This window comes from Dromaius novaehollandiae, chromosome 9 (assembly GCF_036370855.1).
Source record: "Dromaius novaehollandiae isolate bDroNov1 chromosome 9, bDroNov1.hap1, whole genome shotgun sequence".
Taxonomy (NCBI): domain Eukaryota; kingdom Metazoa; phylum Chordata; class Aves; order Casuariiformes; family Dromaiidae; genus Dromaius; species Dromaius novaehollandiae.
The window spans coordinates 31,855,568-31,879,223 of record NC_088106.1 but is presented as its reverse complement, the minus strand read 5'-3'; positions in this window follow the sequence as shown (position 1 = coordinate 31,879,223).

Sequence of the window (23,656 nt, the reverse complement as noted above, 5' to 3'; positions counted from 1 at the left end):
AGCTTGCCTGGAGAGCTGGTGGAGTCCCCCTGCTTGGAGCTACTCAAGAGCTCCCTGGACACGGTGCGCTAGGCCACCTCCAGAGGTCCCTTCCCACCTCCGTGGTTCTGTGATTGCACACAGAGGGAGATGAGAGGATGGCTTTGTGAAAGGACAGCTCCTCCAAGTGAGCTCTCCTTTGGAGAAATTCCACTGCCCTGGAGTGCACTGGCAAGGGGTGAGCTTTGGGCTGGCTCCTTTCACACGGTGTCCTACCAGCCCCTGCGCCTGGGATGGCTGCGGGACCTCCGCCGGGATGAGCGCCTTGCTCCGTGCCTTTCCCTGGAGAAATCCCGGCTCTGCTGGAGTCGACCCCATCGACGGCGCTCGGTGCTGCCCGAGGGGGCCTGCTCGTCGCCTCACCTGGGGGACCTGCTGCGATGGCTCTCCCGGGCAGGCGAAGGCTCCACGTGTCTTCCGCGCTGCCTTCTGCTGCTGCGGCCCCTTTGCTGCTCCTGCTGTGCTTGGCCCCGCGCTGGGGGCAGGCTGTGCGCTGCGGGGGCAGAGCTGGCCAGCTCCTGGGCAGAGCTCGCTGAGGTTTCCCCGCGAGAAGCTGCTGGCGCAGGAGCCCAAGCAGAGCTGGCGTAGGAGGGCCCGGGAGCATCCTCCTGCCCAGGGGCCTGGTGGCCCCACGACGGGGAGGCATGCTGGTGCCAGCCTGCAGAAGCTGCTTCCTGTCTCCTGCTGCCATCAGTGCTGTGCGACCTGCGCCGCAATCGGCCCCCGGCTCGGGATCTTTCCCAAGGGCTGGCAGGAGCAGTGGCCTGAGCCCTGCTCCGTCGCCGCCTGCTCCTCCTGGGGAAGTCGTAGCCCCTCGCTACGTGCTGAAGCCGGCTGTGGTCATGGTGGTGGCGCCTCGGAGACCTGCTTCGGGCCCTCTCGGGGGACCCAGCGTGGCCGCTGTCGCTGCTGGAGGAGGAGCTGCTGTGCCGGGGCGCTGACGAGCGGTGCCGCCTCCTTGCCGCAGAGCGGGAACCCGATCTCCCTCCTCGCCAGCCATGGGACGAGCTGCTGTCGGAGCGCTGCACGCGGTACTCCTGGAAGTCGTCGTCAGCTCGCACGGTGTGGAGGATGGAGCTGAAGGGCCGCTGGCAGAGCGGGCACTGGGCTCTGGTGGCTGACCACTGCCGGATACAGCCAAAGCAGAACCTGTGCATGCAGAAGGCGACGTAGGCGGCGTTGTCCACTGTGTCCAGGCAGATGGTGCACAGCAGGTCTTCAGAGGCATCTCCTGGTGTTGCCTGAGGCAGCCGGCTGGTGCTGGCGCCAGGGGAAGAGCCACCACTGCCGCCTGGAAGTTTTTCTTCTGACGAGGTCATGTTCTACAAAGGAGAGAGACCTGGAGCTCGTGACCTTTCCTGGAGACAAAAGAGAGGAGAAAGCAGGAAAGCTGTGGAGGCGGAGAGCCAAAGAGCTGCCCAGGCTTCTTGAAGGCTGCAAGGAAGCAGCAGAAGCGCCATTTGCGAGGCAGTGTAAAGGCCCCCCTAAAAGACTGCCCTCCAGCTCTGGCTTTGCCCAGCAATGCTTCCCCTGGAGCAGGGGAGGTCCCGGGGGAAGGTCGTCCCCAGCCAGCCAGGGCAAGGCAGGCTGGGGCAAAGGCAGCAGGTGGGCTACGGGGTGAGGGGGCACTTCTTCTCCCCCATCCTCGCCCTGAAGCGTTGCATCGAGGCAGTCCCAAGCAGTGCCCGCACCCGCCACTGCCACCCACGCTGCCTGCCTGCCTTGCAGCAGCACCGCTCACCTGCACACGTCAGTCCGTGCACAACGGGGAACACCCCGCGCGCCTTCAGGGCTCCCCAACGCTCTTGGCACCCTCTGGGCGCCCCCGGCCGCGGGACAGCAGCCGCGCGGGGTCCACAGCCCCCGAGTCAGCCAGGCAGAGCTGCTGCTGGCCGCAGAGCAAAGCCCCAAACGCAAAGCCGTGACCCTGCCGGGCCCTGGACGCCTCGCGTGCCACCCAGCGCGGAGCTTGGGGCTAAGTGCGGGGGTCCCCACTGTGCGGCTGCCTCCAAGCGGTGATGTCACGGGAGTCACAGGAACTCTCTGGTGACGTCACAGGGCTCTCGGGGCCACACCCCAAAGACGCCCAGGCTGCGGGAGCAGCCCTGGGCTTGCACAGTCCCTTGGAGAGCAGGCTTCAGCCCTTGGCGTTTGCTTGGGCTCTTTCCGCGTGGGGCTGTTGCTGCTTGGGGCTGTGCCCGGCTTTGCCTTGGCTGCACCGGCAGTCGTGGGCTGGACGTCTGTGCAAAGCTCAGAGTTGCCGAGCTATTTCTCGTCCTCTCCTCTTTCGGCAGAGGTCAAGTCAAACGCTGCCAACCCTCCGGGTGGCCAAATCCAGGCAGAGCTGTGGTGGTGAAGTGGACCCCCTTTTCTTCCAGAGAGCCACCTTTCCCCCCAGCCAGGCACCATGAAAACTCATGTGCTGCATTGCGCAGTTGTGTGTTGGGGGGGTGTTTTGAAAAGAAGTGGAGCTTGGCCAGAGCCTGGGCATGTCAGGAGCTCCTTCTCCTTGGTGCAGGAGGATCATGTTAGGGAAGGTTTCACCAGACTGCGCATACACAAATGCACGGGGCTTGACGAGATGCTGAGCCACGAGTGGTGGGCGAGCTGGCCGATATCACTGCGAGGCCACTGCCGATCATCTCTGAGAGGTCCTGGCGATGCGGGGAGGCTGCTGGGGAGTGGCAGAAAGCTGTCTTGAAGAAGGGAAGAAAGGGGGTGCAGGGAAGTACATGTGAGGGCCTTGTGTGCACTCCTTGGCCTCCATGGCCTCGCAGCAGCCTCCCCTGGGGCCTCCCCCACACGCTGCCCGTGGGCCCCGAAGCCCATTTCAGCTCAGCCCGTGGCCTTCAGTGCCTGCCTGAGCTGTGCGGGAGGAGGGCTGGTCTCCAGCTCAGCCACCGGCATGCCCATGCCCGGCTGTGGGCCCCGTCGATCCCAGCCCGCACCTGCAGACTCACTTCCCGGCTTGACCTTGGTCCAGCCTCGTCTCCGCAAACACACCTGATGCTCTGCACTCTCGGTCGATGCTGGCATGATGCCTGGCTCTGCCCTGCTCGCCTCGCTGGGGCGCTGCGGTGGGACGGGGCCTGGCTGGCGAGGCCCCTGCCCTGCCGGGAGGTGTTATTGCCCTCGGCTCCCAGCTCCCCATCCCCAGGCGACGGCCGGCCCTGGCTGCGCCCCAACGCTACGCACCAGTCAGGCTCCCCTCGATGACTGGGAAGGCCGTGGAGCAAATCATCATGGACACAGCTGCAAACACGTGAAGGCCCAGGCGGCGTTTGGGAGTGGTCAGCACGGCTTGAGGAGGGGGAAATGAGGCCTGAGCATCCTGACAGCCTTCTGTGAGGGGATGCCTGGCTTGGTGGGCGAGCGGAGAGCAGTGGGTGTTGTTTGCCCTGACTTCTGTAAGGCTTTTGGGGCCTGCCGCCCATCACATCCCCCCAGACAACGGGATGAAGCCTGGGTTTGGGAAACGGACGGGGAGGTGGACTGCAACCCAGCTGAACTGTGGCGCGCAGAGGCTTGTGAGCAGCGGCACCGAGGCCAGCTGGGGGCCAGCCGCTAGTGGAGGACCCCGGGGTGGGTCCTGGGGCCACCGCTGATGAACACCTGCATCAAAGACCTGGAGGATGGGACAGAGTGCAAGTCTGCGGCAAGCCTGGAGGAGGTCGGTCGCAAGCGGGCAGGAGGGCTCGAGGCCCCCGCTGGCTGTGCCGCCATTCGGCGGGCCCTCGACAGGCTGGAGAAATGGGCTGCCGGGAACCTCCGGAAGCTGAGCTCGGGGAAATGCCAAGTGCTGCCGCCGGGGAGGAATCAGCCCGTACAGCAGCAGAGGCTGTGGGCCACCGGGCTGGCAAGCAGCTTTGCAGGGAAGCAGCTGGGGCTGCTGGTGCCCCCAAGGTGAAGGTGAGCCCACGCTGTGCCCTGGCAGCAGGGAAGGGCAGCAGCGTGCTGGGCAGCGTTGGCAGGAGCCTTGCCAGCAGGGGCAGGGAAGGGATCCTTGCCCTCCACTTGGCCCTGGGGAGCCCCGTCTGGAGGGCTGTGTCCCATGCTGGGCTCCCCAGGCCAGAGAGACGGGGCTGGAGTGGAGCGAGTGCAGCCAAGAGCCGTGAAGATGATGAAGGGCCTGCAGCACCTCCAGTGTGAGGAGAGGCAGAGAGAGCTGCGATTGCTTAGCGTGCCGGAGGCTCAGCGGGGATCTGCTGCCCGTGTGGAAAGAGCTGATGGGAGGGAGTAAAGAAGACGCAGCCAGATTCCTCTCCGTGGTGCAGAGTGACAGGGCAAGAGGCCAGGGGCACAAACTGCAATACAGGCAATTGCAAACATATGAAGGCCCAGAAGGCGTTTGGGAGTGGTCAGCATGGTTTGAGGATGGGGAAATGAGGTCTGAGCACCCTGGCAGCACTCTGCACTCTTGGTACATCCTGGCATGACCGCCTCTTGCCGCCTCCTTGCCGCACAGTGTGAACGGTATCTCCCTCCTTCATGGCCATCGGAGGAGCTGCTATCGGAGTGCCCCACGCGGTACTCCTGGAAGTCGTTGTCAGCTCGCACCGTGTGGAGGATGGAGTTGAAAGGCCGCTGGCAGAGCGGGCACTTGGCCAGATACAGCCAAAGCAGAACCTGTGCATGCAGAAGGCGACGTAGGTGGCATTGTTGAATTCAAGTCGAATTCTTGCAACCATCAGTGGGGCCAAATCCAGCCAGAGTTGTGTTTTTGAACTGGACAGCTTTTTCCACTCAAGAGAGCAGCGTCACTTTCCCTCTCTTTCCTCCACCCCCTAACCCAGCACCGTAAGAATGCCTCTTCTGCATTGAGGAGTTCAAGGAGGGTTTTTTTTCCAAAAATCAAAGTTTTCAAGAGTCTGGGGGTGTATTTGACATAAGAGGGAAAAAGCAAAGCCCTGCCTAGGCGTCATCAATAGTGCGCAGACTGGGAGGACTGGCCATATCTCAAGTGGTCTCCAGCGGCACTGCCTGGTGCAGCCTGCTCATGCCTGTGCCTGGCCCATCTCCTGGGAACAATGGGGCAGGGCGCAAAGAAGCAGGCAGGGTCCTGGGGGCTCCGACCTTCCCAGTGGGGCTTGGCCTCATCTCCAGGAGCTCACGGCTTCCTGGGCTGCTCCAGCAGTGTCTGCAGGATGGTGACCTCAGGCAGCACCTTTGTGGTTTGCTCCTGGCGTGCCGAGTCCCTGGGGGACAGCATGTCCCTTTGTCCCCCTCCAAGGCTGACACCAACCTCGGCCTCCTGGGTGTAGGAAGAGGACTGGGGAAGAGGCAGAGGGCTCTCCAGGTCCTGCCAAGGATTTCTTGTCCACGCTGCATTTTCTCCTTCCTTCCAAGCATGCTTGGCCCAAGGCCTTTGCGGTGCCCTGCCCCAAGCGCCCTGGCACCGTCCCGCCTGATGGCCTTCTGGGGTGAAATGACTCCAGGCGTGTAAAGGACAAGAAGGGGGTGAGGAGTAGTCAGCATGGATTCACCAAGGGAAAATCAAGCTTAAGCAAGCTGATGCCTCCTATGATGGAATGACTGGCTGGGTAGATGAAGGGAGAGCGGTGGTGTCTGTAGTTCATGCCAACTTCAGGAAAGCTTTTGACACTTCTCCTGTTCAACTCTCTGTTCCAGTCCTGTTCAACTCATTCATAAATGACCTGGATGAAGGGACAGAGTGTACCCTCAGCAAGTTTCCTGGTCAGACACAGGGAGGAGTGGCTCATGCAGCAGAGGCCTGTGCTGCCATTGAGAGGGACCTCGCCCGTGCGGAGAAATGGGCAGAGAGGAACCTGCTGAAGTTCACTCAAGGGAAGTGCAGAAGAGTCCTGCCCCTGGGGAGGACTAACCCCACATACCAGTAGATGGTGTGAGCCGACCTGCTGGAAAGCAGCTCTGCCGAGCAGGACCTGGGAGTCCTGGGGGGCAACAAGTGGACCATGAGCCAGCAATGGGCCCTTGTGGCAAAGGTGGCCAATGGCGTCCTGGGCTGCATGAGGAAGAGCAGAGCCTTGCCAGCAGGTCCAGGGAGGTGATGTGCTCTCCTCAGCTGCCCTGCTGAGGCCAGCCCTGGCGTACTGTGTCCAGTTTGGAGCTCCGCAGTACAAGACATGTATGGAGCTAGTGGAGCGAGTGCAGCGAAGGGCTCCGAAGAGGAGGAAGGGACTGGAGCATCTCTGCTGTGAGGAAAGGCTGGGAGAGCTGGGCCTGTGGAGCCTGGAGGAGCGAAGGCTGATGGGAGGAATCTTATCGATGCCGATAAATATCTGAGGGGAGGGTGTAAAGAGGATGGCACCAGGCCCCCTTCTGTGCTGCCCAGTGATCGGATGAGAGGCAATGGGCACCAACGAAAACAGAGGAAATTGCGTCTGAACAGAAGGAACAACTTTCCTCGTGTGAGGGTGCCAGAGCACTGCAAGAGGTTGCCCAGAGTCGTCGTGGCATCTCAATCCTTGCAGCTATTGCAAAGCTTCCTGGACAGGGTGCTGGGTAAGCTGCTCTAGATGACCCTGCTTGAGCATGTGGTGTCAGCTAGGACTAGAGGCTGGACTAGAGGCTCTGCAGAGGTCCCTTCCAACCCCAACCATTCTGTGATTTGGTGATCCTGTGGTTTGCCAAAGCATCTTGGGGGGAAGCACAGGCCAAGGGATTTCCCTAAGGCTGGCCCACCCTGAAGTTGAGATGTAACTGGAGGTTGGCTAGGTGATCTAGAAAGGTCCCTTCCAACCTCAACCGTTCTGTAACTCTGCTGCCCTGGCAGCCCCGACGGTGATGGTCCCCGGACTCCCCGTGGGCTCTAGCTCTGGGCCATGGGACCGGGGGGAGCAAGCCCCAGCTACCCCCAGCAAAGCTGATGACTGCGGCCCTGCTTTCTCCAAAGAGCTGCGGCTGGGGGCCACGGGGCAGGTGGGACCGGCTGGGCTGCCCGGGGCGGCCGCTCGCCGCGGCCACTCTGGCACAGGGCAGCGGCCGCCGAGCACCGCCGGCGGGGCGCAGGGCGTCTGGAGTGGAGCGAGTGCAGCCAAGAGCCGTGAAGATGATGAAGGGCCTGCAGCACCTCCAGTGTGAGGAGAGGCAGAGAGAGCTGCGATTGCTTAGCGTGCCGGAGGCTCAGCAGGGATCTGCTGCCCGTGTGGAAAGAGCTGATGGGAGGGAGTAAAGAAGACGCAGCCAGATTCCTCTCCGTGGTGCAGAGTGACAGGGCAAGAGGCCAGGGGCACAAACTGCAATACAGGCAATTGCATGTGAAGCTCAGAAGAAGCCTTTTTATTGTGAGGGTGATCCAAGAGGGCCACAGCTTGCCTGGAGAGCTGGTGGAGTCCCCCTGCTTGGAGCTACTCAAGAGCTCCCTGGACACGGCGCGCTAGGCCACCTCCAGAGGTCCCTTCCCACCTCCGTGGTTCTGTGATTGCACACAGAGGGAGATGAGAGGATGGCTTTGTGAAAGGACAGCTCCTCCAAGTGAGCTCTCCTTTGGAGAAATTCCACTGCCCTGGAGTGCACTGGCAAGGGGTGAGCTTTGGGCTGGCTCCTTTCACACGGTGTCCTACCAGCCCCTGCGCCTGGGATGGCTGCGGGACCTCCGCCGGGATGAGCGCCTTGCTCCGTGCCTTTCCCTGGAGAAATCCCGGCTCTGCTGGAGTCGACCCCATCGACGGCGCTCGGTGCTGCCCGAGGGGGCCTGCTCGTCGCCTCACCTGGGGGACCTGCTGCGATGGCTCTCCCGGGCAGGCGAAGGCTCCACGTGTCTTCCGCGCTGCCTTCTGCTGCTGCGGCCCCTTTGCTGCTCCTGCTGTGCTTGGCCCCGCGCTGGGGGCAGGCTGTGCGCTGCGGGGGCAGAGCTGGCCAGCTCCTGGGCAGAGCTCGCTGAGGTTTCCCCGCAAGAAGCTGCTGGCGCAGGAGCCCAAGCAGAGCTGGCGTAGGAGGGCCCGGGAGCATCCTCCTGCCCAGGGGCCTGGTGGCCCCACGACGGGGAGGCATGCTGGTGCCAGCCTGCAGAAGCTGCTTCCTGTCTCCTGCTGCCATCAGTGCTGTGCGACCTGCGCCGCAATCGGCCCCCGGCTCGGGATCTTTCCCAAGGGCTGGCAGGAGCAGTGGCCTGAGCCCTGCTCCGTCGCCGCCTGCTCCTCCTGGGGAAGTCGTAGCCCCTCGCTACGTGCTGAAGCCGGCTGTGGTCATGGTGGTGGCGCCTCGGAGACCTGCTTCGGGCCCTCTCGGGGGACCCAGCGTGGCCACTGTCGCTGCTGGAGGAGGAGCTGCTGTGCCGGGGCGCTGACGAGCGGTGCCGCCTCCTTGCCGCAGAGCGGGAACCCGATCTCCCTCCTCGCCAGCCATGGGACGAGCTGCTGTCAGAGCGCTGCACGCGGTACTCCTGGAAGTCGTCGTCAGCTCGCACGGTGTGGAGGATGGAGCTGAAGGGCCGCTGGCAGAGCGGGCACTGGGCTCTGGTGGCTGACCACTGCCGGATACAGCCAAAGCAGAACCTGTACATGCAGAAGGCGACGTAGGCGGCGTTGTCCACTGTGTCCAGGCAGATGGTGCACAGCAGGTCTTCAGAGGCATCTCCTGGTGTTGCCTGAGGCAGCCGGCTGGTGCTGGCGCCAGGGGAAGAGCCACCACTGCCGCCTGGAAGTTTTTCTTCTGACGAGGTCATGTTCTACAAAGGAGAGAGACCTGGAGCTCGTGACCTTTCCTGGAGACAAAAGAGAGGAGAAAGCAGGAAAGCTGTGGAGGCGGAGAGCCAAAGAGCTGCCCAGGCTTCTTGAAGGCTGCAAGGAAGCAGCAGAAGCGCCATTTGCGAGGCAGTGTAAAGGCCCCCCTAAAAGACTGCCCTCCAGCTCTGGCTTTGCCCAGCAATGCTTCCCCTGGAGCAGGGGAGGTCCCGGGGGAAGGTCGTCCCCAGCCAGCCAGGGCAAGGCAGGCTGGGGCAAAGGCAGCAGGTGGGCTACGGGGTGAGGGGGCACTTCTTCTCCCCCATCCTCGCCCTGAAGCGTTGCATCGAGGCAGTCCCAAGCAGTGCCCGCACCCGCCACTGCCGCCCACGCTGCCTGCCTGCCTTGCAGCAGCACCGCTCACCTGCACACGTCAGTCCGTGCACAACGGGGAACACCCCGCGCGCCTTCAGGGCTCCCCAACGCTCTTGGCACCCTCTGGGCGCCCCCGGCCGCGGGACAGCAGCCGCGCGGGGTCCACAGCCCCCGAGTCAGCCAGGCAGAGCTGCTGCTGGCCGCAGAGCAAAGCCCCAAACGCAAAGCCGTGACCCTGCCGGGCCCTGGACGCCTCGCGTGCCACCCAGCGCGGAGCTTGGGGCTAAGTGCGGGGGTCCCCACTGTGCGGCTGCCTCCAAGCGGTGATGTCACGGGAGTCACAGGAACTCTCTGGTGACGTCACAGGGCTCTCGGGGCCACACCCCAAAGACGCCCAGGCTGCGGGAGCAGCCCTGGGCTTGCACAGTCCCTTGGAGAGCAGGCTTCAGCCCTTGGCGTTTGCTTGGGCTCTTTCCGCGTGGGGCTGTTGCTGCTTGGGGCTGTGCCCGGCTTTGCCTTGGCTGCACCGGCAGTCGTGGGCTGGACGTCTGTGCAAAGCTCAGAGTTGCCGAGCTATTTCTCGTCCTCTCCTCTTTCGGCAGAGGTCAAGTCAAACGCTGCCAACCCTCCGGGTGGCCAAATCCAGGCAGAGCTGTGGTGGTGAAGTGGACCCCCTTTTCTTCCAGAGAGCCACCTTTCCCCCCAGCCAGGCACCATGAAAACTCATGTGCTGCATTGCGCAGTTGTGTGTTGGGGGGGTGTTTTGAAAAGAAGTGGAGCTTGGCCAGAGCCTGGGCATGTCAGGAGCTCCTTCTCCTTGGTGCAGGAGGATCATGTTAGGGAAGGTTTCACCAGACTGCGCATACACAAATGCACGGGGCTTGACGAGATGCTGAGCCACGAGTGGTGGGCGAGCTGGCCGATATCACTGCGAGGCCACTGCCGATCATCTCTGAGAGGTCCTGGCGATGCGGGGAGGCTGCTGGGGAGTGGCAGAAAGCTGTCTTGAAGAAGGGAAGAAAGGGGGTGCAGGGAAGTACATGTGAGGGCCTTGTGTGCACTCCTTGGCCTCCATGGCCTCGCAGCAGCCTCCCCTGGGGCCTCCCCCACACGCTGCCCGTGGGCCCCAAAGCCCATTTCAGCTCAGCCCGTGGCCTTCAGTGCCTGCCTGAGCTGTGCGGGAGGAGGGCTGGTCTCCAGCTCAGCCACCGGCATGCCCATGCCCGGCTGTGGGCCCCGTCGATCCCAGCCCGCACCTGCAGACTCACTTCCCGGCTTGACCTTGGTCCAGCCTCGTCTCCGCAAACACACCTGATGCTCTGCACTCTCGGTCGATGCTGGCATGATGCCTGGCTCTGCCCTGCTTGCCTCGCTGGGGCGCTGCGGTGGGACGGGGCCTGGCTGGCGAGGCCCCTGCCCTGCCGGGAGGTGTTATTGCCCTCGGCTCCCAGCTCCCCATCCCCAGGCGACGGCCGGCCCTGGCTGCGCCCCAACGCTACGCACCAGTCAGGCTCCCCTCGATGACTGGGAAGGCCGTGGAGCAAATCATCATGGACACAGCTGCAAACACGTGAAGGCCCAGGCGGCGTTTGGGAGTGGTCAGCACGGCTTGAGGAGGGGGAAATGAGGCCTGAGCATCCTGACAGCCTTCTGTGAGGGGATGCCTGGCTTGGTGGGCGAGCGGAGAGCAGTGGGTGTTGTTTGCCCTGACTTCTGTAAGGCTTTTGGGGCCTGCCGCCCATCACATCCCCCCAGACAACGGGATGAAGCCTGGGTTTGGGAAACGGACGGGGAGGTGGACTGCAACCCAGCTGAACTGTGGCGCGCAGAGGCTTGTGAGCAGCGGCACCGAGGCCAGCTGGGGGCCAGCCGCTAGTGGAGGACCCCGGGGTGGGTCCTGGGGCCACCGCTGATGAACACCTGCATCAAAGACCTGGAGGATGGGACAGAGTGCAAGTCTGCGGCAAGCCTGGAGGAGGTCGGTCGCAAGCGGGCAGGAGGGCTCGAGGCCCCCGCTGGCTGTGCCGCCATTCGACGGGCCCTCGACAGGCTGGAGAAATGGGCTGCCGGGAACCTCCGGAAGCTGAGCTCAGGGAAATGCCAAGTGCTGCCGCCGGGGAGGAATCAGCCCGTACAGCAGCAGAGGCTGTGGGCCACCGGGCTGGCAAGCAGCTTTGCAGGGAAGCAGCTGGGGCTGCTGGTGCCCCCAAGGTGAAGGTGAGCCCACGCTGTGCCCTGGCAGCAGGGAAGGGCAGCAGCGTGCTGGGCAGCGTTGGCAGGAGCCTTGCCAGCAGGGGCAGGGAAGGGATCCTTGCCCTCCACTTGGCCCTGGGGAGCCCCGTCTGGAGGGCTGTGTCCCATGCTGGGCTCCCCAGGCCAGAGAGACGGGGCTGGAGTGGAGCGAGTGCAGCCAAGAGCCGTGAAGATGATGAAGGGCCTGCAGCACCTCCAGTGTGAGGAGAGGCAGAGAGAGCTGCGATTGCTTAGCGTGCCGGAGGCTCAGCAGGGATCTGCTGCCCGTGTGGAAAGAGCTGATGGGAGGGAGTAAAGAAGACGCAGCCAGATTCCTCTCCGTGGTGCAGAGTGACAGGGCAAGAGGCCAGGGGCACAAACTGCAATACAGGCAATTGCAAACATATGAAGGCCCAGAAGGCGTTTGGGAGTGGTCAGCATGGTTTGAGGATGGGGAAATGAGGTCTGAGCACCCTGGCAGCACTCTGCACTCTTGGTACATCCTGGCATGACCGCCTCTTGCCGCCTCCTTGCCGCACAGTGTGAACGGTATCTCCCTCCTTCATGGCCATCGGAGGAGCTGCTATCGGAGTGCCCCACGCGGTACTCCTGGAAGTCGTTGTCAGCTCGCACCGTGTGGAGGATGGAGTTGAAAGGCCGCTGGCAGAGCGGGCACTTGGCCAGATACAGCCAAAGCAGAACCTGTGCATGCAGAAGGCGACGTAGGTGGCATTGTTGAATTCAAGTCGAATTCTTGCAACCATCAGTGGGGCCAAATCCAGCCAGAGTTGTGTTTTTGAACTGGACAGCTTTTTCCACTCAAGAGAGCAGCGTCACTTTCCCTCTCTTTCCTCCACCCCCTAACCCAGCACCGTAAGAATGCCTCTTCTGCATTGAGGAGTTCAAGGAGGGTTTTTTTTCCAAAAATCAAAGTTTTCAAGAGTCTGGGGGTGTATTTGACATAAGAGGGAAAAAGCAAAGCCCTGCCTAGGCGTCATCAATAGTGCGCAGACTGGGAGGACTGGCCATATCTCAAGTGGTCTCCAGCGGCACTGCCTGGTGCAGCCTGCTCATGCCTGTGCCTGGCCCATCTCCTGGGAACAATGGGGCAGGGCGCAAAGAAGCAGGCAGGGTCCTGGGGGCTCCGACCTTCCCAGTGGGGCTTGGCCTCATCTCCAGGAGCTCACGGCTTCCTGGGCTGCTCCAGCAGTGTCTGCAGGATGGTGACCTCAGGCAGCACCTTTGTGGTTTGCTCCTGGCGTGCCGAGTCCCTGGGGGACAGCATGTCCCTTTGTCCCCCTCCAAGGCTGACACCAACCTCGGCCTCCTGGGTGTAGGAAGAGGACTGGGGAAGAGGCAGAGGGCTCTCCAGGTCCTGCCAAGGATTTCTTGTCCACGCTGCATTTTCTCCTTCCTTCCAAGCATGCTTGGCCCAAGGCCTTTGCGGTGCCCTGCCCCAAGCGCCCTGGCACCGTCCCGCCTGATGGCCTTCTGGGGTGAAATGACTCCAGGCGTGTAAAGGACAAGAAGGGGGTGAGGAGTAGTCAGCATGGATTCACCAAGGGAAAATCAAGCTTAAGCAAGCTGATGCCTCCTATGATGGAATGACTGGCTGGGTAGATGAAGGGAGAGCGGTGGTGTCTGTAGTTCATGCCAACTTCAGGAAAGCTTTTGACACTTCTCCTGTTCAACTCTCTGTTCCAGTCCTGTTCAACTCATTCATAAATGACCTGGATGAAGGGACAGAGTGTACCCTCAGCAAGTTTCCTGGTCAGACACAGGGAGGAGTGGCTCATGCAGCAGAGGCCTGTGCTGCCATTGAGAGGGACCTCGCCCGTGCGGAGAAATGGGCAGAGAGGAACCTGCTGAAGTTCACTCAAGGGAAGTGCAGAAGAGTCCTGCCCCTGGGGAGGACTAACCCCACATACCAGTAGATGGTGTGAGCCGACCTGCTGGAAAGCAGCTCTGCCGAGCAGGACCTGGGAGTCCTGGGGGGCAACAAGTGGACCATGAGCCAGCAATGGGCCCTTGTGGCAAAGGTGGCCAATGGCGTCCTGGGCTGCATGAGGAAGAGCAGAGCCTTGCCAGCAGGTCCAGGGAGGTGATGTGCTCTCCTCAGCTGCCCTGCTGAGGCCAGCCCTGGCGTACTGTGTCCAGTTTGGAGCTCCGCAGTACAAGACATGTATGGAGCTAGTGGAGCGAGTGCAGCGAAGGGCTCCGAAGAGGAGGAAGGGACTGGAGCATCTCTGCTGTGAGGAAAGGCTGGGAGAGCTGGGCCTGTGGAGCCTGGAGGAGCGAAGGCTGATGGGAGGAATTTTATCGATGCCGATAAATATCTGAGGGGAGGGTGTAAAGAGGATGGCACCAGGCCCCCTTCTGTGCTGCCCAGTGATCGGATGAGAGGCAATGGGCACCAACGAAAACAGAGGAAATTGCGTCTGAACAGAAGGAACAACTTTCCTCGTGTGAGGGTGCCAGAGCACTGCAAGAGGTTGCCCAGAGTCGTCGTGGCATCTCAATCCTTGCAGCTATTGCAAAGCTTCCTGGACAGGGTGCTGGGTAAGCTGCTCTAGATGACCCTGCTTGAGCATGTGGTGTCAGCTAGGACTAGAGGCTGGACTAGAGGCTCTGCAGAGGTCCCTTCCAACCCCAACCATTCTGTGATTTGGTGATCCTGTGGTTTGCCAAAGCATCTTGGGGGGAAGCACAGGCCAAGGGATTTCCCTAAGGCTGGCCCACCCTGAAGTTGAGATGTAACTGGAGGTTGGCTAGGTGATCTAGAAAGGTCCCTTCCAACCTCAACCGTTCTGTAACTCTGCTGCCCTGGCAGCCCCGATGGTGATGGTCCCCGGACTCCCCGTGGGCTCTAGCTCTGGGCCGTGGGACCGGGGGGAGCAAGCCCCAGCTACCCCCAGCAAAGCTGATGACTGCGGCCCTGCTTTCTCCAAAGAGCTGCGGCTGGGGGCCACGGGGCAGGTGGGACCGGCTGGGCTGCCCGGGGCGGCCGCTCGCCGCGGCCACTCTGGCACAGGGCAGCGGCCGCCGAGCACCGCCGGCGGGGCGCAGGGCGTCTGGAGTGGAGCGAGTGCAGCCAAGAGCCGTGAAGATGATGAAGGGCCTGCAGCACCTCCAGTGTGAGGAGAGGCCGAGAGAGCTGCGATTGCTTAGCGTGCCGGAGGCTCAGCAGGGATCTGCTGCCCGTGTGGAAAGAGCTGATGGGAGGGAGTAAAGAAGACGCAGCCAGATTCCTCTCCGTGGTGCAGAGTGACAGGGCAAGAGGCCAGGGGCACAAACTGCAATACAGGCAATTGCATGTGAAGCTCAGAAGAAGCCTTTTTATTGTGAGGGTGATCCAAGAGGGCCACAGCTTGCCCGGAGAGCTGGTGGAGTCCCCCTGCTTGGAGCTACTCAAGAGCTCCCTGGACACGGCGCGCTAGGCCACCTCCAGAGGTCCCTTCCCACCTCCGTGGTTCTGTGATTGCACACAGAGGGAGATGAGAGGATGGCTTTGTGAAAGGACAGCTCCTCCAAGTGAGCTCTCCTTTGGAGAAATTCCACTGCCCTGGAGTGCACTGGCAAGGGGTGAGCTTTGGGCTGGCTCCTTTCACACGGTGTCCTACCAGCCCCTGCGCCTGGGATGGCTGCGGGACCTCCGCCGGGATGAGCGCCTTGCTCCGTGCCTTTCCCTGGAGAAATCCCGGCTCTGCTGGAGTCGACCCCATCGACGGCGCTCGGTGCTGCCCGAGGGGGCCTGCTCGTCGCCTCACCTGGGGGACCTGCTGCGATGGCTCTCCCGGGCAGGCGAAGGCTCCGCGTGTCTTCCGCGCTGCCTTCTGCTGCTGCGGCCCCTTTGCTGCTCCTGCCGTGCTTGGCCCCGCGCCGGGGGCAGGCTGTGCGCTGCAGGGGCAGAGCTGGCCAGCTCCTGGGCAGAGCTCGCTGAGGTTTCCCCGCGAGAAGCTGCTGGCGCAGGAGCCCAAGCAGAGCTGGCGTAGGAGGGCCCGGGAGCATCCTCCTGCCCAGGGGCCTGGTGGCCCCACGACGGGGAGGCATGCTGGTGCCAGCCTGCAGAAGCTGCTTCCTGTCTCCTGCTGCCATCAGTGCTGTGCGACCTGCGCCGCAATCGGCCCCCGGCTCGGGATCTTTCCCAAGGGCTGGCAGGAGCAGTGGCCTGAGCCCTGCTCCGTCGCCGCCTGCTCCTCCTGGGGAAGTCGTAGCCCCTCGCTACGTGCTGAAGCCGGCTGTGGTCATGGTGGTGGCGCCTCGGAGACCTGCTTCGGGCCCTCTCGGGGGACCCAGCGTGGCCACTGTCGCTGCTGGAGGAGGAGCTGCTGTGCCGGGGCGCTGACGAGCGGTGCCGCCTCCTTGCCGCAGAGCGGGAACCCGATCTCCCTCCTCGCCAGCCATGGGACGAGCTGCTGTCGGAGCGCTGCACGCGGTACTCCTGGAAGTCGTCGTCAGCTCGCACGGTGTGGAGGATGGAGCTGAAGGGCCGCTGGCAGAGCGGGCACTGGGCTCTGGTGGCTGACCACTGCCGGATACAGCCAAAGCAGAACCTGTGCATGCAGAAGGCGACGTAGGCGGCGTTGTCCACTGTGTCCAGGCAGATGGTGCACAGCAGGTCTTCAGAGGCATCTCCTGGTGTTGCCTGAGGCAGCCGGCTGGTGCTGGCGCCAGGGGAAGAGCCACCACTGCCGCCTGGAAGTTTTTCTTCTGACGAGGTCATGTTCTACAAAGGAGAGAGACCTGGAGCTCGTGACCTTTCCTGGAGACAAAAGAGAGGAGAAAGCAGGAAAGCTGTGGAGGCGGAGAGCCAAAGAGCTGCCCAGGCTTCTTGAAGGCTGCAAGGAAGCAGCAGAAGCGCCATTTGCGAGGCAGTGTAAAGGCCCCCCTAAAAGACTGCCCTCCAGCTCTGGCTTTGCCCAGCAATGCTTCCCCTGGAGCAGGGGAGGTCCCGGGGGAAGGTCGTCCCCAGCCAGCCAGGGCAAGGCAGGCTGGGGCAAAGGCAGCAGGTGGGCTACGGGGTGAGGGGGCACTTCTTCTCCCCCATCCTCGCCCTGAAGCGTTGCATCGAGGCAGTCCCAAGCAGTGCTCGCACCCGCCACTGCCGCCCACGCTGCCTGCCTGCCTTGCAGCAGCACCGCTCACCTGCACACGTCAGTCCGTGCACAACGGGGAACACCCCGCGCACCTTCAGGGCTCCCCAACGCTCTTGGCACCCTCTGGGCGCCCCCGGCCGCGGGACAGCAGCCGCGCGGGGTCCACAGCCCCCGAGTCAGCCAGGCAGAGCTGCTGCTGGCCGCAGAGCAAAGCCCCAAACGCAAAGCCGTGACCCTGCCGGGCCCTGGACGCCTCGCGTGCCACCCAGCGCGGAGCTTGGGGCTAAGTGCGGGGGTCCCCACTGTGCGGCTGCCTCCAAGCGGTGATGTCACGGGAGTCACAGGAACTCTCTGGTGACGTCACAGGGCTCTCGGGGCCACACCCCAAAGACGCCCAGGCTGCGGGAGCAGCCCTGGGCTTGCACAGTCCCTTGGAGAGCAGGCTTCAGCCCTTGGCGTTTGCTTGGGCTCTTTCCGCGTGGGGCTGTTGCTGCTTGGGGCTGTGCCCGGCTTTGCCTTGGCTGCACCGGCAGTCGTGGGCTGGACGTCTGTGCAAAGCTCAGAGTTGCCGAGCTATTTCTCGTCCTCTCCTCTTTCGGCAGAGGTCAAGTCAAACGCTGCCAACCCTCCGGGTGGCCAAATCCAGGCAGAGCTGTGGTGGTGAAGTGGACCCCCTTTTCTTCCAGAGAGCCACCTTTCCCCCCAGCCAGGCACCATGAAAACTCATGTGCTGCATTGCGCAGTTGTGTGTTGGGGGGGTGTTTTGAAAAGAAGTGGAGCTTGGCCAGAGCCTGGGCATGTCAGGAGCTCCTTCTCCTTGGTGCAGGAGGATCATGTTAGGGAAGGTTTCACCAGACTGCGCATACACAAATGCACGGGGCTTGACGAGATGCTGAGCCACGAGTGCTGGGCGAGCTGGCCGGTATCACTGCGAGGCCACTGCCGATCATCTCCGAGAGGTCCTGGCGATGCGGGGAGGCTGCTGGGGAGTGGCAGAAAGCTGTCTTGAAGAAGGGAAGAAAGGGGGTGCAGGGAAGTACATGTGAGGGCCTTGTGTGCACTCCTTGGCCTCCATGGCCTCGCAGCAGCCTCCCCTGGGGCCTCCCCCACACGCTGCCCGTGGGCCCCGAAGCCCATTTCAGCTCAGCCCGTGGCCTTCAGTGCCTGCCTGAGCTGTGCGGGAGGAGGGCTGGTCTCCAGCTCAGCCACCGGCATGCCCATGCCCGGCTGCGGGCCCCGTCGATCCCAGCCCGCACCGGCAGACTCACTTCCCGGCTTGACCTTGGTCCAGCCTCGTCTCTGCAAACACACCTGATGCTCTGCACTCTCGGTCGATGCTGGCATGATGCCTGGCTCTGCCCTGCTCGCCTCGCTGGGGCGCTGCGGTGGGACGGGGCCTGGCTGGCGAGGCCCCTGCCCTGCCGGGAGGTGTTATTGCCCTCAGCTCCCAGCTCCCCATCCCCAGGCGACGGCCGGCCCTGGCTGCGCCCCAACGCTACGCACCAGTCAGGCTCCCCTCGATGACTGGGAAGGCCGTGGAGCAAATCATCATGGACACAGCTGCAAACACGTGAAGGCCCAGGCGGTGTTTGGGAGTGGTCAGCACGGCTTGAGGAGGGGGAAATGAGGCCTGAGCATCCTGACAGCCTTCTGTGAGGGGATGCCTGGCTTGGTGGGCGAGCGGAGAGCAGTGGGTGTTGTTTGCCCTGACTTCTGTAAGGCTTTTGGGGCCTGCCGCCCATCACATCCCCCCAGACAACGGGATGAAGCCTGGGTTTGGGAAACGGACGGGGAGGTGGACTGCAACCCAGCTGAACTGTGGCGCGCAGAGGCTTGTGAGCAGCGGCACCGAGGCCAGCTGGGGGCCAGCCGCTAGTGGAGGACCCCGGGGTGGGTCCTGGGGCCACCGCTGATGAACACCTGCATCAAAGACCTGGAGGATGGGACAGAGTGCAAGTCTGCGGCAAGCCTGGAGGAGGTCGGTCGCAAGCGGGCAGGAGGGCTCGAGGACCCTGCTGGCTGTGCCGCCATTCGGCGGGCCCTCGACAGGCTGGAGAAATGGGCTGCCGGGAACCTCCGGAAGCTGAGCTTGGGGAAATGCCAAGTGCTGCCGCCGGGGAGGAATCAGCCCGTACAGCAGCAGAGGCTGTGGGCCACCGGGCTGGCAAGCAGCTTTGCAGGGAAGCAGCTGGGGCTGCTGGTGCCCCCAAGGTGAAGGTGAGCCCACGCTGTGCCCTGGCAGCAGGGAAGGGCAGCAGCGTGCTGGGCAGCGTTGGCAGGAGCCTTGCCAGCAGGGGCAGGGAAGGGATCCTTGCCCTCCACTTGGCCCTGGGGAGCCCCGTCTGGAGGGCTGTGTCCCATGCTGGGCTCCCCAGGCCAGAGAGACGGGGCTGGAGTGGAGCGAGTGCAGCCAAGAGCCGTGAAGATGATGAAGGGCCTGCAGCACCTCCAGTGTGAGGAGAGGCAGAGAGAGCTGCGATTGCTTAGCGTGCCGGAGGCTCAGCGGGGATCTGCTGCCCGTGTGGAAAGAGCTGATGGGAGGGAGTAAAGAAGACGCAGCCAGATTCCTCTCCGTGGTGCAGAGTGACAGGGCAAGAGGCCAGGGGCACAAACTGCAATACAGGCAATTGCAAACATATGAAGGCCCAGAAGGCGTTTGGGAGTGGTCAGCATGGTTTGAGGATGGGGAAATGAGGTCTGAGCACCCTGGCAGCACTCTGCACTCTTGGTACATCCTGGCATGACCGCCTCTTGCCGCCTCCTTGCCGCACAGTGTGAACGGTATCTCCCTCCTTCATGGCCATCGGAGGAGCTGCTATCGGAGTGCCCCACGCGGTACTCCTGGAAGTCGTTGTCAGCTCGCACCGTGTGGAGGATGGAGTTGAAAGGCCGCTGGCAGAGCGGGCACTTGGCCAGATACAGCCAAAGCAGAACCTGTGCATGCAGAAGGCGACGTAGGTGGCATTGTTGAATTCAAGTCGAATTCTTGCAACCATCAGTGGGGCCAAATCCAGCCAGAGTTGTGTTTTTGAACTGGACAGCTTTTTCCACTCAAGAGAGCAGCGTCACTTTCCCTCTCTTTCCTCCACCCCCTAACCCAGCACCGTAAGAATGCCTCTTCTGCATTGAGGAGTTCAAGGAGGGTTTTTTTTCCAAAAATCAAAGTTTTCAAGAGTCTGGGGGTGTATTTGACATAAGAGGGAAAAAGCAAAGCCCTGCCTAGGCGTCATCAATAGTGCGCAGACTGGGAGGACTGGCCATATCTCAAGTGGTCTCCAGCGGCACTGCCTGGTGCAGCCTGCTCATGCCTGTGCCTGGCCCATCTCCTGGGAACAGTGGGGCAGGGCGCAAAGGAGCAGGCAGGGTCCTGGGGGCTCCGACCTTCCCAGTGGGGCTTGGCCTCATCTCCAGGAGCTCACGGCTTCCTGGGCTGCTCCAGCAGTGTCTGCAGGATGGTGACCTCAGGCAGCACCTTTGTGGTTTGCTCCTGGCGTGCCGAGTCCCTGGGGGACAGCATGTCCCTTTGTCCCCCTCCAAGGCTGACACCAACCTCGGCCTCCTGGGTGTAGGAAGAGGACTGGGGAAGAGGCAGAGGGCTCTCCAGGTCCTGCCAAGGATTTCTTGTCCACGCTGCATTTTCTCCTTCCTTCCAAGCATGCTTGGCCCAAGGCCTTTGCGGTGCCCTGCCCCAAGCGCCCTGGCACCGTCCCGCCTGATGGCCTTCTGGGGTGAAATGACTCCAGGCGTGTAAAGGACAAGAAGGGGGTGAGGAGTAGTCAGCATGGATTCACCAAGGGAAAATCAAGCTTAAGCAAGCTGATGCCTCCTATGATGGAATGACTGGCTGGGTAGATGAAGGGAGAGCGGTGGTGTCTGTAGTTCATGCCAACTTCAGGAAAGCTTTTGACACTTCTCCTGTTCAACTCTCTGTTCCAGTCCTGTTCAACTCATTCATAAATGACCTGGATGAAGGGACAGAGTGTACCCTCAGCAAGTTTCCTGGTCAGACACAGGGAGGAGTGGCTCATGCAGCAGAGGCCTGTGCTGCCATTGAGAGGGACCTCGCCCGTGCGGAGAAATGGGCAGAGAGGAACCTGCTGAAGTTCACTCAAGGGAAGTGCAGAAGAGTCCTGCCCCTGGGGAGGACTAACCCCACATACCAGTAGATGGTGTGAGCCGACCTGCTGGAAAGCAGCTCTGCCGAGCAGGACCTGGGAGTCCTGGGGGGCAACAAGTGGACCATGAGCCAGCAATGGGCCCTTGTGGCAAAGGTGGCCAATGGCGTCCTGGGCTGCATGAGGAAGAGCAGAGCCTTGCCAGCAGGTCCAGGGAGGTGATGTGCTCTCCTCAGCTGCCCTGCTGAGGCCAGCCCTGGCGTACTGTGTCCAGTTTGGAGCTCCGCAGTACAAGACATGTATGGAGCTAGTGGAGCGAGTGCAGCGAAGGGCTCCGAAGAGGAGGAAGGGACTGGAGCATCTCTGCTGTGAGGAAAGGCTGGGAGAGCTGGGCCTGTGGAGCCTGGAGGAGCGAAGGCTGATGGGAGGAATTTTATCAATGCCGATAAATATCTGAGGGGAGGGTGTAAAGAGGATGGCACCAGGCCCCCTTCTGTGCTGCCCAGTGATCGGATGAGAGGCAATGGGCACCAACGAAAACAGAGGAAATTGCGTCTGAACAGAAGGAACAACTTTCCTCGTGTGAGGGTGCCAGAGCACTGCAAGAGGTTGCCCAGAGTCGTCGTGGCATCTCAATCCTTGCAGCTATTGCAAAGCTTCCTGGACAGGGTGCTGGGTAAGCTGCTCTAGATGACCCTGCTTGAGCATGTGGTGTCAGCTAGGACTAGAGGCTGGACTAGAGGCTCTGCAGAGGTCCCTTCCAACCCCAACCATTCTGTGATTTGGTGATCCTGTGGTTTGCCAAAGCATCTTGGGGGGAAGCACAGGCCAAGGGATTTCCCTAAGGCTGGCCCACCCTGAAGTTGAGATGTAACTGGAGGTTGGCTAGGTGATCTAGAAAGGTCCCTTCCAACCTCAACCGTTCTGTAACTCTGCTGCCCTGGCAGCCCCGATGGTGATGGTCCCCGGACTCCCCGTGGGCTCTAGCTCTGGGCCGTGGGACCGGGGGGAGCAAGCCCCAGCTACCCCCAGCAAAGCTGATGACTGCGGCCCTGCTTTCTCCAAAGAGCTGCGGCTGGGGGCCACGGGGCAGGTGGGACCGGCTGGGCTGCCCGGGGCGGCCGCTCGCCGCGGCCACTCTGGCACAGGGCAGCGGCCGCCGAGCACCGCCGGCGGGGCGCAGGGCGTCTGGAGTGGAGCGAGTGCAGCCAAGAGCCGTGAAGATGATGAAGGGCCTGCAGCACCTCCAGTGTGAGGAGAGGCAGAGAGAGCTGCGATTGCTTAGCGTGCCGGAGGCTCAGCAGGGATCTGCTGCCCGTGTGGAAAGAGCTGATGGGAGGGAGTAAAGAAGACGCAGCCAGATTCCTCTCCGTGGTGCAGAGTGACAGGGCAAGAGGCCAGGGGCACAAACTGCAATACAGGCAATTGCATGTGAAGCTCAGAAGAAGCCTTTTTATTGTGAGGGTGATCCAAGAGGGCCACAGCTTGCCCGGAGAGCTGGTGGAGTCCCCCTGCTTGGAGCTACTCAAGAGCTCCCTGGACACGGCGCGCTAGGCCACCTCCAGAGGTCCCTTCCCACCTCCGTGGTTCTGTGATTGCACACAGAGGGAGATGAGAGGATGGCTTTGTGAAAGGACAGCTCCTCCAAGTGAGCTCTCCTTTGGAGAAATTCCACTGCCCTGGAGTGCACTGGCAAGGGGTGAGCTTTGGGCTGGCTCCTTTCACACGGTGTCCTACCAGCCCCTGCGCCTGGGATGGCTGCGGGACCTCCGCCGGGATGAGCGCCTTGCTCCGTGCCTTTCCCTGGAGAAATCCCGGCTCTGCTGGAGTCGACCCCATCGACGGCGCTCGGTGCTGCCCGAGGGGGCCTGCTCGTCGCCTCACCTGGGGGACCTGCTGCGATGGCTCTCCCGGGCAGGCGAAGGCTCCGCGTGTCTTCCGCGCTGCCTTCTGCTGCTGCGGCCCCTTTGCTGCTCCTGCCGTGCTTGGCCCCGCACCGGGGGCAGGCTGTGCGCTGCAGGGGCAGAGCTGGCCAGCTCCTGGGCAGAGCTCGCTGAGGTTTCCCCGCGAGAAGCTGCTGGCGCAGGAGCCCAAGCAGAGCTGGCGTAGGAGGGCCCGGGAGCATCCTCCTGCCCAGGGGCCTGGTGGCCCCACGACGGGGAGGCATGCTGGTGCCAGCCTGCAGAAGCTGCTTCCTGTCTCCTGCTGCCATCAGTGCTGTGCGACCTGCGCCGCAATCGGCCCCCGGCTCGGGATCTTTCCCAAGGGCTGGCAGGAGCAGTGGCCTGAGCCCTGCTCCGTCGCCGCCTGCTCCTCCTGGGGAAGTCGTAGCCCCTCGCTACGTGCTGAAGCCGGCTGTGGTCATGGTGGTGGCGCCTCGGAGACCTGCTTCGGGCCCTCTCGGGGGACCCAGCGTGGCCACTGTCGCTGCTGGAGGAGGAGCTGCTGTGCCGGGGCGCTGACGAGCGGTGCCGCCTCCTTGCCGCAGAGCGGGAACCCGATCTCCCTCCTCGCCAGCCATGGGACGAGCTGCTGTCGGAGCGCTGCACGCGGTACTCCTGGAAGTCGTCGTCAGCTCACACGGTGTGGAGGATGGAGCTGAAGGGCCGCTGGCAGAGCGGGCACTGGGCTCTGGTGGCTGACCACTGCCGGATACAGCCAAAGCAGAACCTGTGCATGCAGAAGGCGACGTAGGCGGCGTTGTCCACTGTGTCCAGGCAGATGGTGCACAGCAGGTCTTCAGAGGCATCTCCTGGTGTTGCCTGAGGCAGCCGGCTGGTGCTGGCGCCAGGGGAAGAGCCACCACTGCCGCCTGGAAGTTTTTCTTCTGACGAGGTCATGTTCTACAAAGGAGAGAGACCTGGAGCTCGTGACCTTTCCTGGAGACAAAAGAGAGGAGAAAGCAGGAAAGCTGTGGAGGCGGAGAGCCAAAGAGCTGCCCAGGCTTCTTGAAGGCTGCAAGGAAGCAGCAGAAGCGCCATTTGCGAGGCAGTGTAAAGGCCCCCCTAAAAGACTGCCCTCCAGCTCTGGCTTTGCCCAGCAATGCTTCCCCTGGAGCAGGGGAGGTCCCGGGGGAAGGTCGTCCCCAGCCAGCCAGGGCAAGGCAGGCTGGGGCAAAGGCAGCAGGTGGGCTACGGGGTGAGGGGGCACTTCT